The 13,611-nt window shown below is 39.7% G+C and overlaps 1 long non-coding RNA gene across 1 annotated transcript in view; it reads right to left on the bottom strand.

The window, feature by feature from the left end:
* LOC103096898 (uncharacterized) overlaps positions 1–13,516 on the bottom strand; it is a 49,012-nt gene extending 35,496 nt beyond the window's left edge. Inside the window, exon 1 of the long non-coding RNA XR_473371.2 lies at positions 13,393–13,516. This is a non-coding gene — a long non-coding RNA (uncharacterized LOC103096898). The remainder of the gene's footprint in view (positions 1–13,392) is intronic.
* Between the last annotated feature and the right edge of the window lie 95 nt (positions 13,517–13,611).

The following is a 13,611-nucleotide window of genomic DNA, read 5'->3' as shown; positions in this document are numbered from 1 at the left end:
TCAAATCTGACCTCAGACACTTCCCAGCTGTGTGACCCTGGGCAAGTCTCTTAACCCTGTTTGCTTCAGTTTCCTCAACTGTAAAATGATCCAGGGAAGGAAATGGCAAACCAGTCCAGTATCTTTGCCAGGAAAACCCCAAATGGGGTCACAAAGAATTGGACACAATTTAAAAAACCACTCAACAACAACAAAAAGAAGACAATACCCTTATTAGTGATAGAATCTAGCAAGCAGAAGAGTGTAATTAAAAAGTCTTCAGTCTTGGAGTTGAAAAGCTTCTGTCCAAATTCTGACTCTTATGTATTTGCTTGTGACCTTGGGTAAGTCTCCTATGTAGGTGAATAAGTAGCAAGATTCAAACTGTAGAATAAACATGATATTCAATTTCCCTTCCAGATGGTTATTAATTATTTATTTTAATATTATATTTATATATAAATATATTTATTTATAAATATTTTTAATTATTTACTATTATTTATTAGGTGCTCTGAGTGCTGGGAATACAAAGATAAGAGGTGGCATTGGTACAGGGAGAAGAGTATTTTTTTCTGGAGAAAGAGGAGGACCTGGGGTCAAAATCTGCCTCTGAGATACCTACTTGTAGCCTTGGGAATGTCTCTTAAGTCTTGCTGGACCCCAGTTCCTTCATCTGAGAGATTTGGACTAGACTGGCAGTGTCCAACTCAAATGGAAACTGAGGCCACTAATCATACACACGGATCCCAGCGGTCTACATGTGAACTTAAAAAACTACATATTAACATCATCTATTTTCTGTCATCTATTTTTTTTTATTTTGGTCAATATTTCCCAGTTATATTTTAATCTGTTCAGGCCTCCCTCAGGATCTTCTGGCCCCAGGCAATGTGTTTGGTCCTCCTGACCTGGATGACCTGGGAGGTCCCTTCCAGCTTTAGATCTGTGAACTGTGAAAAAAATACAGTCCCAGGCCTCCATGGATTTACAGTCTCAGCAAGGAGCCAGGACCGGAGTGAGATGTGTATGTACACTGATATTTATAATTCAAGATATAGGAATTCAAATTATTTTCATTATATCAATGAGAATAAATGGGGGAGGGACCCTATACAAGGTGCCATAGAAGGAGAAATTATTATATTCAACTCCAGGGGGGAGAGAGAAAGAAGGAAGATCATGGAAGGACTTTGTAAAGAATGTAGACCCTCAACGAGATGAGAGCAAAGTTAAGCTATAGAGAAGCCAGTTGGAGCAGCAGATTCTAGAAGGAATGTCTTGCCTTGTCAAGTATTGAGTTTCCTGTTGCTAAGGGTATCCAAATCTCTGGAAATCTCTGGGACATGGAAGTTTTCTATCTGTTGTCCAAAGACCCCTGAACTGTGCACTCAACAACTTCCCCTAGGGTTTAAGGGAATTTAGCTTTAGCCCAGCACCATGGAAAGTAAAATTCTGTTTGTTTGGGTTTTTATTTTGTTTATTTAAACCCTTACCTTCTAAATTAGAAGGCATTAGAATTAATTAGTTAGAATTATATATTAGAATTAGAATTAATACAAAGTATTAGAATTAATATTAAGTAAGGGCTAGGCAATTGGAGTTAAGTGACTTGCCCAGGGTCACACAGCTAGGAAGTGTCTGAGCTCAAATTTGAACCCAGGTCCTCCAGCCTCCAGACCCGGTACTCTATCCACTGTGCTCCCTAGCTTCCCCCTAAAATTCTGTTTCCAAGCCATGTCTGTATCTTAGCTTGGGTCTGCTCCCATCTATTGTGGTTATTTTCTGTTCTCTGGACCAAATCCTCGTTGGTAAACCACCCTTCGTGGCATCAAACTCCATCTGATTTTCATGAAAGTCTGAATTGAGTTCATGCTTCACCAGGGAAAAGAACAGCTAGAAGACCAAAGCTTCCTTAGGGCAGGGCAGACAGGTCTTTGCAGGTGCCACAATGGATATGTGGAAAATGACTGAAAAAGGCTGCAAGAAGAAGTCCAGGATTTACTAGCTGCTGTGGGTCCAATAGAGGAATGAATTGAAGAAAGTCTGGACCCGGGGCCCTCTCTACAGGTCATCGTCCACATCTATAAATGAGAGAGACATTTTATTACTCTGAATAGCCCAGATGCAATGTGCAATGTTCATGACCGAAAGAGAGCGAACATTCCAGGAAAAATGAACAGAAAGTTGAGTTTTTTATACCCCCGACCATATGGAAAATGAGTTAAGTTTATCCCTGGTTGCATTTCAGACCAGTGACGGTGAGATTGTGGTTGCCAATTTGAAAAGCCAGGACCTTTGTCTGCACCCAGTACGGTCATTGATTAATCACGAGCTTTCAAAAAGATTTTTTTTTTAATGGATAAAGTTCTGAGGATGGATACTGGCCGAAACATTGACAGACTAGGCAGCTATTTGAATCAACAAGAATGAATGAATGAGTGAGTGAGTGAAGCATTAAGTGAGTACTTCCTTTGTACAAAACACCGTGCTAATGGCTGTAGGTACACATAGAAAAGACAGATTTTTATGCCCAGGTCTGCTCCCATCTATTGTGGTTATTTTCTGTCCTCTGGACCAAATCCTCGTTGGTAAACGAGCTCATGTTCTAAAGGGGAGGCAACACATATGGAAGGATCAGCTGTAAGTCAGATAGAAGGGGCAAGACCAAAGCAGATGGCAATGCCTTTTCTTGAATGTCATTTCCAATGGCAAAATCATGTCAGTTTCTGATGATGAGCTATTTGACTATGCCAAGGACTATGGTGAGAAGAATGCTCTTTTCTGGGTCTTCAGTAGGGTTTGGTAGTAATGCCTGCAGGAGCACCTCCAGTGGTACAGTGGATAGAGCACTAGGCTTAGAGTCAGCTTCCTGAGTTCAAATGTGGCCTCAGACACTTACTAGTTATGTGACCCTCAGCACATCACTTCGCCTTTTTGCCTCAATTTCCTCAACTGTAAAACAAGCTGAAAAAGAAACTGGCAAACCACTCCAGTATCTTCGCTGAGAAAATCCCAAATAGGGTCCTGAAGAGTTGGACATGACTTAGATGACTAAACAACAAAAACCTCCCTGGATGATGACCGCAGCAAGACTGGGCTGGATTTTTGCTCTTCCTAAGACTCCTGGGTTCAGGGTTCTGGAGTGTCTCCATCAGAGTCAAAAAGGAGATGGTGGTCAAGGTGGTCATGGTGCTTTCAAGGTAAAATTTGAGACACTAATCTGCTGCCTCTTGTCCTTCTATCTGGCAATAGTACCTCAAATCCCTCTCATTTGAAATGTCCTTGCTTTATAACATTGTATGTGCTCAGAATCTTAACATTGGAAGAGAATTCAGGAAATAGTAATCCAACCACTCAATACCCTCTATGGTATTCTTGATAGTAGCCTTCTGCTTGAATACCTTTAGCAACAGGAATCTCAGTACTTGATGAGGCAAGACATTCCTTCTAGAATCTGCTGCTCCAACTGGCTTCTCTAAGGCTTAATCTTGGGATGCCCCCCAGAGTAGATTTAATCCCTCTGTAAATGGTGGGATCATCTAATCAGGGGATCATCAATCAATCAACAATCATTTATTAAAACAATTCTTATATGCCTGGTTCTGTGCTAAATACTGAGAATAAATACTTATATTTAGAGCAAGAAGTCACCAGAGAGACTACTGATAGGATCACCTTTAAATTTTTTAACAAATAACAGCCTTAACTAAGGCTGAAAGAAGTTAAATTACTTGTCCAAAGTCATATAATATTGAATTCTTTTTCTCTTGACCCTTACCTTCTGTCCTAGTATCAGTTCTAAGACAGAAGAGTGGCAGGGGTTAGACAAACAAGGTTAAGTGACTTACCCAGAGTCACATAGCTAGGAAGTATCTGAGGTCAAATTTGAACCCATGTCCTCCCAATTATGGGCCTGGTCCCCTATCTACTGTGATAGGGTGCTGCCCCTAAAGTCATATAGTGTAATAAATGAAAGTGACAAGATTTAGAAAAAGTTATTATCCTACCACCCACCCAATCTTCTCTTTTCCCAAGAATGTTTTAATTTCCTTTTTTCTTTAAAAAATTCTCATATGATAAGACTTTTAGGGGCTTCACCATACTGGTGGTTCTCCTCCTCAAGACAAAGTAACATCCAGAACTGGATATAATACCTTAGATATGTTCTGGACAGTGAAAAGTATAATGGGGCTATTGGCATCCCTTGATCTAGTAGACTTTATAATGCAAATTAGGTTTATATTATAGAGATCAAATAGGAAGATAGATACTATGCTAGGCTAAGAGCCATATAGACCCTGGGTTATAATTAAGGCTCTGATCCTTTTTTTTTTTTAAGCCTTACCTTCAGTCTTGGAATCAATACTGTTTATTGGTTCCAAGGCAGAAGAGTGGTAAGGGAATGGAAATCAAGTGACTTGCTCAGGGTCACAAAACTAGGAAGTGTCTGAGATTAGATTTGAACCCAGGACCTCCCATCTCCAGGTCCTTCAGCCTTTTCTAGAGGTGTGACTATAGCCAATCTCTTAATTTCTTTGTTCCTCAGGCAAGAATCCCTAAAACCCTAATGTTGTTATTGAGTCTGGATAGAGGTAATTCCATGCTTATGAAATCTCAGGTCCTTGTTAAATTTACATTAGCTTTTCTGGAAGCCACCTCACATCATTGGCTCATAAGGAAAAATCAGCTAAAGTCATTAGGGCCCCATTTATTTACTTATTCATTCATTTATTTTTAATTCAGAATACTTTTCCATGGTTACACGATTCCCGTTCTTTCTCTCCCCTCTTCCCTCACCCCTCCCAGAGTTGACAAGCAGTTCCACCGGTTATACATGTATCATTGTTCAAAACCTGTTTCTGTGTTATTCATATTTGCAGTAGAGTGAACTTTTACCATCAAAACCCTGATCATATCCATATCCTTATCCTATGTGATCAATCATATATTTTTCTTCTGCATTTCTGCTCCCACAGTTTTTCCTCTGAATGAGGATAGCTTCTTTCTCCTAAGTCCCTCAGAATTGTCCTGGGTCATTGCATTACTACTAATGGAGAAGTCCGTTACATTCGATTGTACCACAGTGTATCAGTTTCTGTGTACAATGTTCTCCTGGTTCTGCTCCTCTCGCTCTGCATCACTTCCTGGAGGTCGTTGCAGTCTCCATGGAACTCCTCCACTTTATTATTCCTTTTAGCACAATAGTATTCCATCACCAACATATACCACAATTTGTTCAGCTATTCCCCAATTGATGGGCATCCCCTTGTTTTCCAATTTTTGGCCACCACAAAGCGCAGCTATGAATATTTTTGTACAAGCCTTTTTCCCCATTATCTCTTTGGGGTACAGACCCAGCAGTGCTATGGCTGGATCAAAGGGTAGACTTTCTTTTATCATCCTTTGGGCATAGTTCCAAATTGCCTTGCAGAATGGTTAGACCAATTCACAATTCCACCAGCAGTGTATTAGTTTTAGGGTCTTTTTTATTTAGTTTAGTTTCATTTTCATCCTTAAGAAATACCAAATAAAATGAGCATTTCCAAATACAAAGTATAAAAAGGATTTTATATGAAAGCATGCCTATTACTTACAACTTCCTTTCCCTTTTAAATATAAGTTCAACGTGAAGCTTTCAAAAGTTGTCCTGTTTGGGTTTCCTTCTGTTTGTTGTTGTTGTTGTTGTTGTTGTTGTTGTTGTCTTTTATGCTTCAGTGACTCTTTTTTCTTTTTCTTCTTTTTTGACAGCTCTTAATCCTGTTTGCCTCAGTTTCCTCATCTGTAAAATGAACTAGAGAAGGAAATGGCAAACTACGCCAGTATCTTTGTCAAGAAAATATCACATGTGGTCATGAGGAGTCAGATACAACTGAAATAACTCAACAAAAAAATGTAACATAAGGACTGGCCCCCAGGGTACCTAGTAGGTAAAATTAATTGTCAATTTATTAACTAAAATTTAATTAATAAATACTTGCTGAATGATTGCTAGATTTGTCCCAGAGATTAGAACTCATTTAAAAAGTTATGTTCTGGGACAGAAGAAAAACAACTGCTTGATCACATGGCTCCATGGGGATATGATCTGGGATATAGACTCTAAATGAACATCCTAGTGCAAACATCAACAATATGGAAAGAGGCTCTGATCAAGGACACATGTAAAACCCAGTGAAATTGCAAATCATCTATAGGAGGGGGGTGGGAGGAGGGAAGGGAGGAATAGAATATAATTCTTGTAACCAGGGGAAAATGTTCTAAATTGACTAATTAAATAAATTTTTTAAGTTATGTTCTGGGGCTGTTGGGTAGCTCATTGGATAGAGATCCAAACCTGGAGCTGAGAGATCCTGGGTTCAAATCTGACCTCAGATATTTCCTAGCTCTGTGTCCTTGGGCAAGTCACAATTGCCCAGCTCTTACTACTCTTCTGCCTTGGAACTGAAATGTAGCATGAATTCTAAGACAGAAGGTAAGAGTTAAAAAAAAAAAAAGAGCTACTACCACCTCATCTGTCTTGGGCTTCAATTTCCTTTGACCCTCTTTCCAGTTTTTTTAATTAATTAATTAATTTAGAATATTTTCCAATGGTTACATGATTCATGTTCTTTCCCTCCCCTTTTCCCTCCCTTTTCCCTGAGCTGACAAGCAATTCCACTGGATTCCTTTTCCCAGTTTTAAGATGAAGCTCCCTGACAGAATAAAAATTTGGAGTTGTATAGTTCTATTTTCTCTCTGCTACCTGTTACTCTTAAGCTCTCTGCTCCATTTTGTGATTCTGGTCTTTTTCTGTTTTTCTCACATGAAGCAAAACTACAAAATCCCTCTCTTCTTACAAGTTCATGCTCTTCTTCGGATTGAATAGTTGTAAGGGGAAACACAAAAAAGGAAGTCAAAAGGACTCTCTTCTCTTGGAGCCAGAGGTCCTGGGTTCAAATCCTACCTTTAACAATTTATTCCTCTAGTAATCTTAGAATAGTCCATTAACCTTAGCCTTCCTGCACTTCAGTTTCTTCATCTGCAAAGTGAAACATTTGAACTAGCGGACCTTTACAGTTGCTTTCTGCTTTCGCTGTATGGCTTAGCTGACATACTGGATAAAGCAGTGCACTTGGAATCAGAAAAACTTGAGTCTCAATCCTGAGACCCTGGGCAAGTCATTTAATTTCTCAGTCTCAGTTTCTCCAACTGTAAAATGGGGATAAAAATAGCACCTACTTCCCCAGTATCTGTGAGGACTGTAAGAATGGCTATACTAGATGTGTAATAAAGGTCCACTTCACTGACAATGGTGGTGTATCAGTAAAGTGTTGAGAGGGTTATAGGAACAGGAACAGGGTGTGAGGGAAGGAGCCCAAATTAGAAAGGGTGAAGCAAATGTCTCCCTTCCTTTTCCCTGGGATAACAGATTGTTAGCTACCACAGTTTCCCCAAAAGAAGTGGCTGAAAGGTCTTTCAGCCACACTTGGGGTTGATTTTAGTGCCTTCCCCTCAGAAAGGATTTAGAGGAAGCCCCAGGCAGGGGTCTTGTCTCTGAGGGAAAGGCCTCTGATGCTCTTCGTGACACCCGTCCCAAGATCTTGAAGTCATCTTTCCAATATTGTTGAGAGACTAAAACAAGTATCTGACTGTTTTAAAGGGTTCATTGTTGGGTTTCCGGTAAACAGGATGAGGGGAGAAAGAATGGGGAGCCCTGTGAAGATCCTACACAGTCTGCTCAAACAGACGTCTCCATCCCTTCCCAGCTATTAACTTATTTATCTGTATGGCCTAAAAGAATTATGAAGGAAGCAAGTCCAGGAAGGCAGGGAAGGGCAAGGGAGCTATGCTGTCCTGTGATAATCCATGGCCCCCTTCAGGGGTCCGAAATGTCTTTTCTTCAGGTTGAGGGAAATAGGAGAAGTATGTTTGGAGGGAGATCAGGTATAGGTTTGAAGGAAGAAGCAGGACCTTCTCAGGTGGTTTTGGTGATTCTTCAGCCCCCAAAAACCAGTCCTCTCAGGTCCAAGTCTCTGATCAGAAATCCAGAGGCTCCTCAGAACTCTCTCCTGGTCCATTTTTTCCTCCCAAAAGTCTTTGCTCCTCAACTGCCACTGGTTCTCTTTCAGTCCCCATTTCAGGGTTCCAAATCTTCCCTGCCTCCCACCTTACAGGACCAAATGAGTTAACATCTATAAAGCATTTGCAAAATTTTAAGTACTATATAAGTGCTATCCATGATCATTAACTGGAACTATGACCTTGGTCTAGTTACTTCAACTTTATGGACCTCAGTTTCTTTTTCTGTGAGTTGAAGAAATTATACTAGATGACTTCTTAGGTCTAAGTTCCAGTTCTCACATTCTGAGCTTTGTGAAATCTGTCTTTCTAAAGTTTAGAGTTACAAAATAAAATCTTAGGTAAGTTTGACTTTGCCCAATGTTTCCTTTATTATTAAGAATCCTAAGATGTAGCCTGGTCTCATTCTTCCACTCTAGTTTTTCATTTTACTCAGAACATACTTTCTCCATTTCCTAAGAGATGAAATTGTCTTCAGCAGATTTCAGATAGTTGGCTTTTCACAAAATTGGACCTTCTATTTCCTTGCCTTAGGTATGTTTTTTTAAGTTGCTATCTTCTTGCATCTGTGCCAGTTTATGATCTGTTATTAGGAAAATATTACTTCTATCCTCTGTGTGGTTGAGTTTCTCCTATAACAATATGACTTCTTTTGGCATTTTCTAAATTTTCCTCTACTATGTTTTTTGACCAAAGGTTCATAGATTTTCATATATGTGTGTCTCCTTTTCACATCTATCCTACCTTCCCTTAAAATCACAGGACTTTTAAGCTACAAAGTTATTAGAGATGATTTATTCAAACGCCCTCATTTTATAGAACTGGATATTGAGTTTCCCATTGCAATTAGTCAGCAAAATGCAAATTCTCATTTTTCTTGATATTTTCCCTAATCTTGCAACCATAGTTTAACATTATTTATTCTTGTAATAATTGAAATGGGGTTGACAAATATAAGAATTTTTTAAAGATAATGTGGTTGCCATTTATAAAATATTATCCCTTAAGTCAGGTAAACTGTTAGCAGCTTTTATTTACAACAAGGTAGAGATATTAAATTGTGAAATATAGGAAGGAGGTAGAGAATTATCTGGCCTATCAACCTAAGTGCTGATCCTGTGAAGTCTGGCTCTGCCCTGGTAAGGGGCTCCCTCAAGACCCAATCTCCATGTGGAGGTTCCAAATAGTGTCTTCAGTCAGAAATCCACCAACGCAAGCCTCTTCCTTCAGCTTCAGTCACTCACCCAGCAAGTCTCTCCAGCGCAGAAAGTTCCAGACAGGGATAAGACCAGGAAAAAGTGACTGCCTCCAAAAGTCTCCCTTCATCCTGGCTCGCCAATGCAGAATGAATCCAGAAAAAAGAGGTGACCAGACCATGTTTAGTCTCACCTTTTATATCCCGTTTTCCATGTCATTTCCTGCCTCTCTCCCTCTTTACAGGAACCAATCACAGCCTCCCAATTTTCCTAGCAGTGCCCAAGGGGGTTCAGTGCTTATGAACTTTGGGGCTGTGAATTAGTAAGTGACTTGTGAGCTCTCTTACCTAGTGACTTACCAAGTGCTAAGTAGGGGTATTTTAAATTCTTGATTTGATTAAATTAAAGGTTGCTAATTGATTACATTAAAAATAAACTAAGAGAGTCTAAATCTCTCTTCATTTTCTATTGATTCATGTTTCTTCATGCCATCCAGGAGCAGATAGAAGACAAGACCTTTGCTAAAACACTTAATTGTCTCATGAGAAGATATACATAGGGAAAGCAGTCATCCCAGAACCATAAGACTCTTTTCACAGGCTGATTACATTTGCATCAGCATAAGAAATGACATATTGCACTCCCAGGAAGGAATAGAAAGAGAAGAGATGATTACAGGTGTTGGAGAGAGAAGGGATCAGTTTGGTAGCTGGCTGAGTTAGCCCTTCAGAGTAGGATCTTATTATTCAGCCTTAAGTGTTATATTTTCCATAAACATCAGAAACACTCATGTTTGGTTATAAAAAATGAAAATACATTCCAAATCAAAAGAGAAACTAAATTTGGTTGATCCCTTCTTTTGTGGAGTGGGGCAGGGAAGGAGGAGGTAAGGGATACATTTCCTGTACAATGCTAGCTAGCCCTTTGTTGGCACAGATGACTGGGAGTTGACTCTTTTCAGCTGTTGACCTCCTCACTCCAGATCCATCTGTCTCCACTCTTTACATTTGACTGTTCCTCCCATGATCCCTCCAGCTAGCCAGCTTTTACTCATCTTTCCTCACATTGACTTTTTTTTTTTGCCTTTTTGAGGCAGCCTGGTGTAATTTGACCAGAAGTACACTTGGATGCCAAAGACTTTGGTTTGAATTCTGACTGATACCTCTGACCTATGTAACCTTCACGGTTACTTCACGGTTCCACAGCTCGGTTTCCTCAATCTGCAAAATGGAGATGATATACACACTACCTTTTAGGGTTATTTCAAGGAAAGTACCATATAATATGATGCTATATCATATTGTTACTAGATACATTGATATTACTAAATTCCACAGAGTTCTAGGTAATATGTAATATTGATGTTATCATGAATATCACAATTTCCTTTCATAGTTCTCTGGCATCCTTCCTTCCCTCAGGGGATAGAGCTGCACATGACTAACCTCCATACCCATCATGACCAATGCAGACACCTAAGACACAAGACACTGCAATGATTTCAGGCTGCAGACTACTGCAAAAAGTCCATCTTTAATTTTTTTTTCTTTTACATGTATTTATTTGTTACACTTAAATGCCCATTCAACTCCCTCCTTCCTTCTCTCCTCTCTTCCAATTAGAGAAGGCATTATTTGATAAAAAGATATATGGATAAAAAGCTAGGTTTTGTTTATTTCTCTTTATCAGTTCTTTCTTTTGAGGTGGACATATAGTAGTCATTCTTCAAACAATATTGCTGCTACTATATATATAATGTTTTCTTGGTTCTGCTCATTTCACTCTTGATAATTTCATTTTGGTCTTTATAGGTTTTTCCAAATTTAACCTGTTCATCATTTCTTACTGGGCAGTAGTATTCCTTCACAATTATATGCCACAACTTATTTAGCTATTGACCTTTATTGGCACAACAGTGTTGGATGGTTGCAAAACATGGAACGTCATGGTCTCAGAAGAATCCAAATTATAATAATCCAAAGACAATGTAAAGAGACTCATGGTGAGTGTGAGCAGGCTCAAGTTCATCGTTAACAATTGTATGCAAGGTGCTGAATAAAAGACATATGAAATAATAATAAAGCTGACATTGATATAGTGTTTCATAAATATTATCTGATTGAACCTCACAGTAGTCTGTGAGGAAGGTATAAGTGAACACTCCAGAGTCTACCTCCTTCTCTTCATCTGCTATAATGCAACCCTAAGAAACCTCCACTCTGGAGTTCTTCATGGTGGTGATTCCTTCTCTAGCACCACCATTTAAAATAAATTTAAACCTTTATCTTCTGTCTTAGAATCAATATTAAGTATCAGTTCCAAGGCTGAAGAGCAGTAAGAGGTAGGCAATTGGGGTTAAATGACTTTTCCACAGTCATATAGCTAGGAAGTGTCTGAGACCAGATAGCACCACCATTTTTTAAGTCACATTTCATCTCACTCTCACCTAGGTTCTCTTTGGAAGCCTCCTTCTCACCTGCAACCCAACATTCTTCATGAATATCCTTTCTTCTTCCTTTCTAGCACCCCCTATGTGTATTGTCTTCCTCCATTAGAATGTAAGTCTTGGAGATCAAGGTTGGTCTGGCTTGTTTATAGTTGTATCCCCAGTGCTTAATCAGTGCCCAGCACAAAGTTAAGTGCTTAATAAATCCTCTATCTATCCATCCATCCATCCATTCATCTATCTATCGATCGATCTTTTTTTTTTTAAACTCTTACCTTCCATCTTGGAGTCAATACTGTGCACTGGCTCCAAGGCAGAAGAGTGGTAAGGGCTAGGCAATGGGGGTCAAGTGACTTGCCCAGGGTCACACAGCTGGGAAGTGTATGAGGCCAGATTTTGAACCTAGGACCTCCCATCTCTAGGTCTGGCTCTCAATCAACTGAGACACCCAGTTGCCCCCTATCTATCAGTCTTAAAGATAAGGAGACAGAGATTGGGTCTGAATCCAGATCTCCCTTGATTTCTTTCTATTGAACTCTCTAGCCATATATTGATTAAAAAAAAAAAGTAGTATCATGGTCGTGTAGTGAAAGTGAGATCCTTGGACAACCCAAGTGATGAACGAATCCATGAACTATGAAAAGAGAATTGATCTGCATTGGGGAAATGAAACCCTTGAACAAGGGTTTGCTTGTTGGCAGAAGGAATATTCATGAAGAGATCACCAGCTATTGAAGTAATAACACATATATATCCTTGCATAAAGATGGCAGGATTTGGAGGCATTTAATATTGCAGAATCATCTTCTTTCCCTTTAGTCCTACCTCTACCTCTTATAGTTAGAGCCACTCTTTTTCAACTACTCACTTCAAGCAGCTGTCTCTAATTTCATCCTGTCCTTGTCCTCCTGTCCTTGTCCCTGGGATGGTGGGGATTTCCTGGAACCATTTGGAGTATATGGGATAATAGAGAAAGATATTTCTGAGGCCCTAAGGTGACCATCTATCTAGCCACTTATTATTAAGATTAATAGTACCCAATAGTATAAATTATTAGTCCATTCTTTACTCGAAGAAGCAATGAGCAGTCCAGATTTCATCTTTGTTTAGGGAGTTTAATAATGGACTTTGATTAAAAATTTTTTTTCTGTTGATTTGAGCCCCTAGCTAGACATTCTAGTAATTAATAATCTCTCTGTAGAGTTTCTATGTCTCCCTCTTCTTGTCTCTTTCTGTCTTTCTTTGTTGCTATCGCTGTCTGTTTCTATGTCTGTCTCTGTCACTACCTCTTTCTCTGTCACTATCTCTCTCTCTCTCATTACATTTAAGCAAATTAAATACATGCAGATAGGAGAAGGAAAGGTCACCATTTTAGTTGTCAGTGAACGCAGAGCTACAGTTTCTCCTCCACTGACTCCAGTGACTTTAGCATACTTTAACTCCCCCTCTTCCAACTCCATCCCCACCCCACCTCCCATTTAAGATTGTGGCAGCAGCTGGTCATCAGGAGCTCCACCCACCTTCCTTCTTTGGTCCAGTCCTCAACCCTCCAACCCATTAGGCCCAGAGGCTGGGAATTTGGGGGGGGAGGGTGCTGGAGGCAGCTTCCCCTTGCCTCCACTTGCCCCACCGTTCTTGGGCTATGATAGCTCTCAATCCATTATCACAATCAAATTTCTCTAGTGCTTATCACATCTCTGGCATGTTTACCTTCCTCTCCCTGACATCATACTGTCCTAGCATCTTCTATTCTTCCCTTCTGTCTTTGGGAGGAAAGGGGCTGAGCTTCCATTCCCAGTAGCTCTCCAAGCAGATAAACCTAGGCAAGCATCCATTCTGTATACTCTAATTCTGTGCCAGCTTCTTTGAGGGCACAATGGCTATTTGTATGACAGAACACATACCAAACAATTAACCCTTTATCCTTCT

The sequence above is a fragment of the Monodelphis domestica genome, chromosome 5 (genome assembly GCF_027887165.1).
Source record: "Monodelphis domestica isolate mMonDom1 chromosome 5, mMonDom1.pri, whole genome shotgun sequence".
NCBI lineage: Eukaryota > Metazoa > Chordata > Mammalia > Didelphimorphia > Didelphidae > Monodelphis > Monodelphis domestica.
This window is presented reverse-complemented; position numbering and strand designations above follow the sequence as displayed.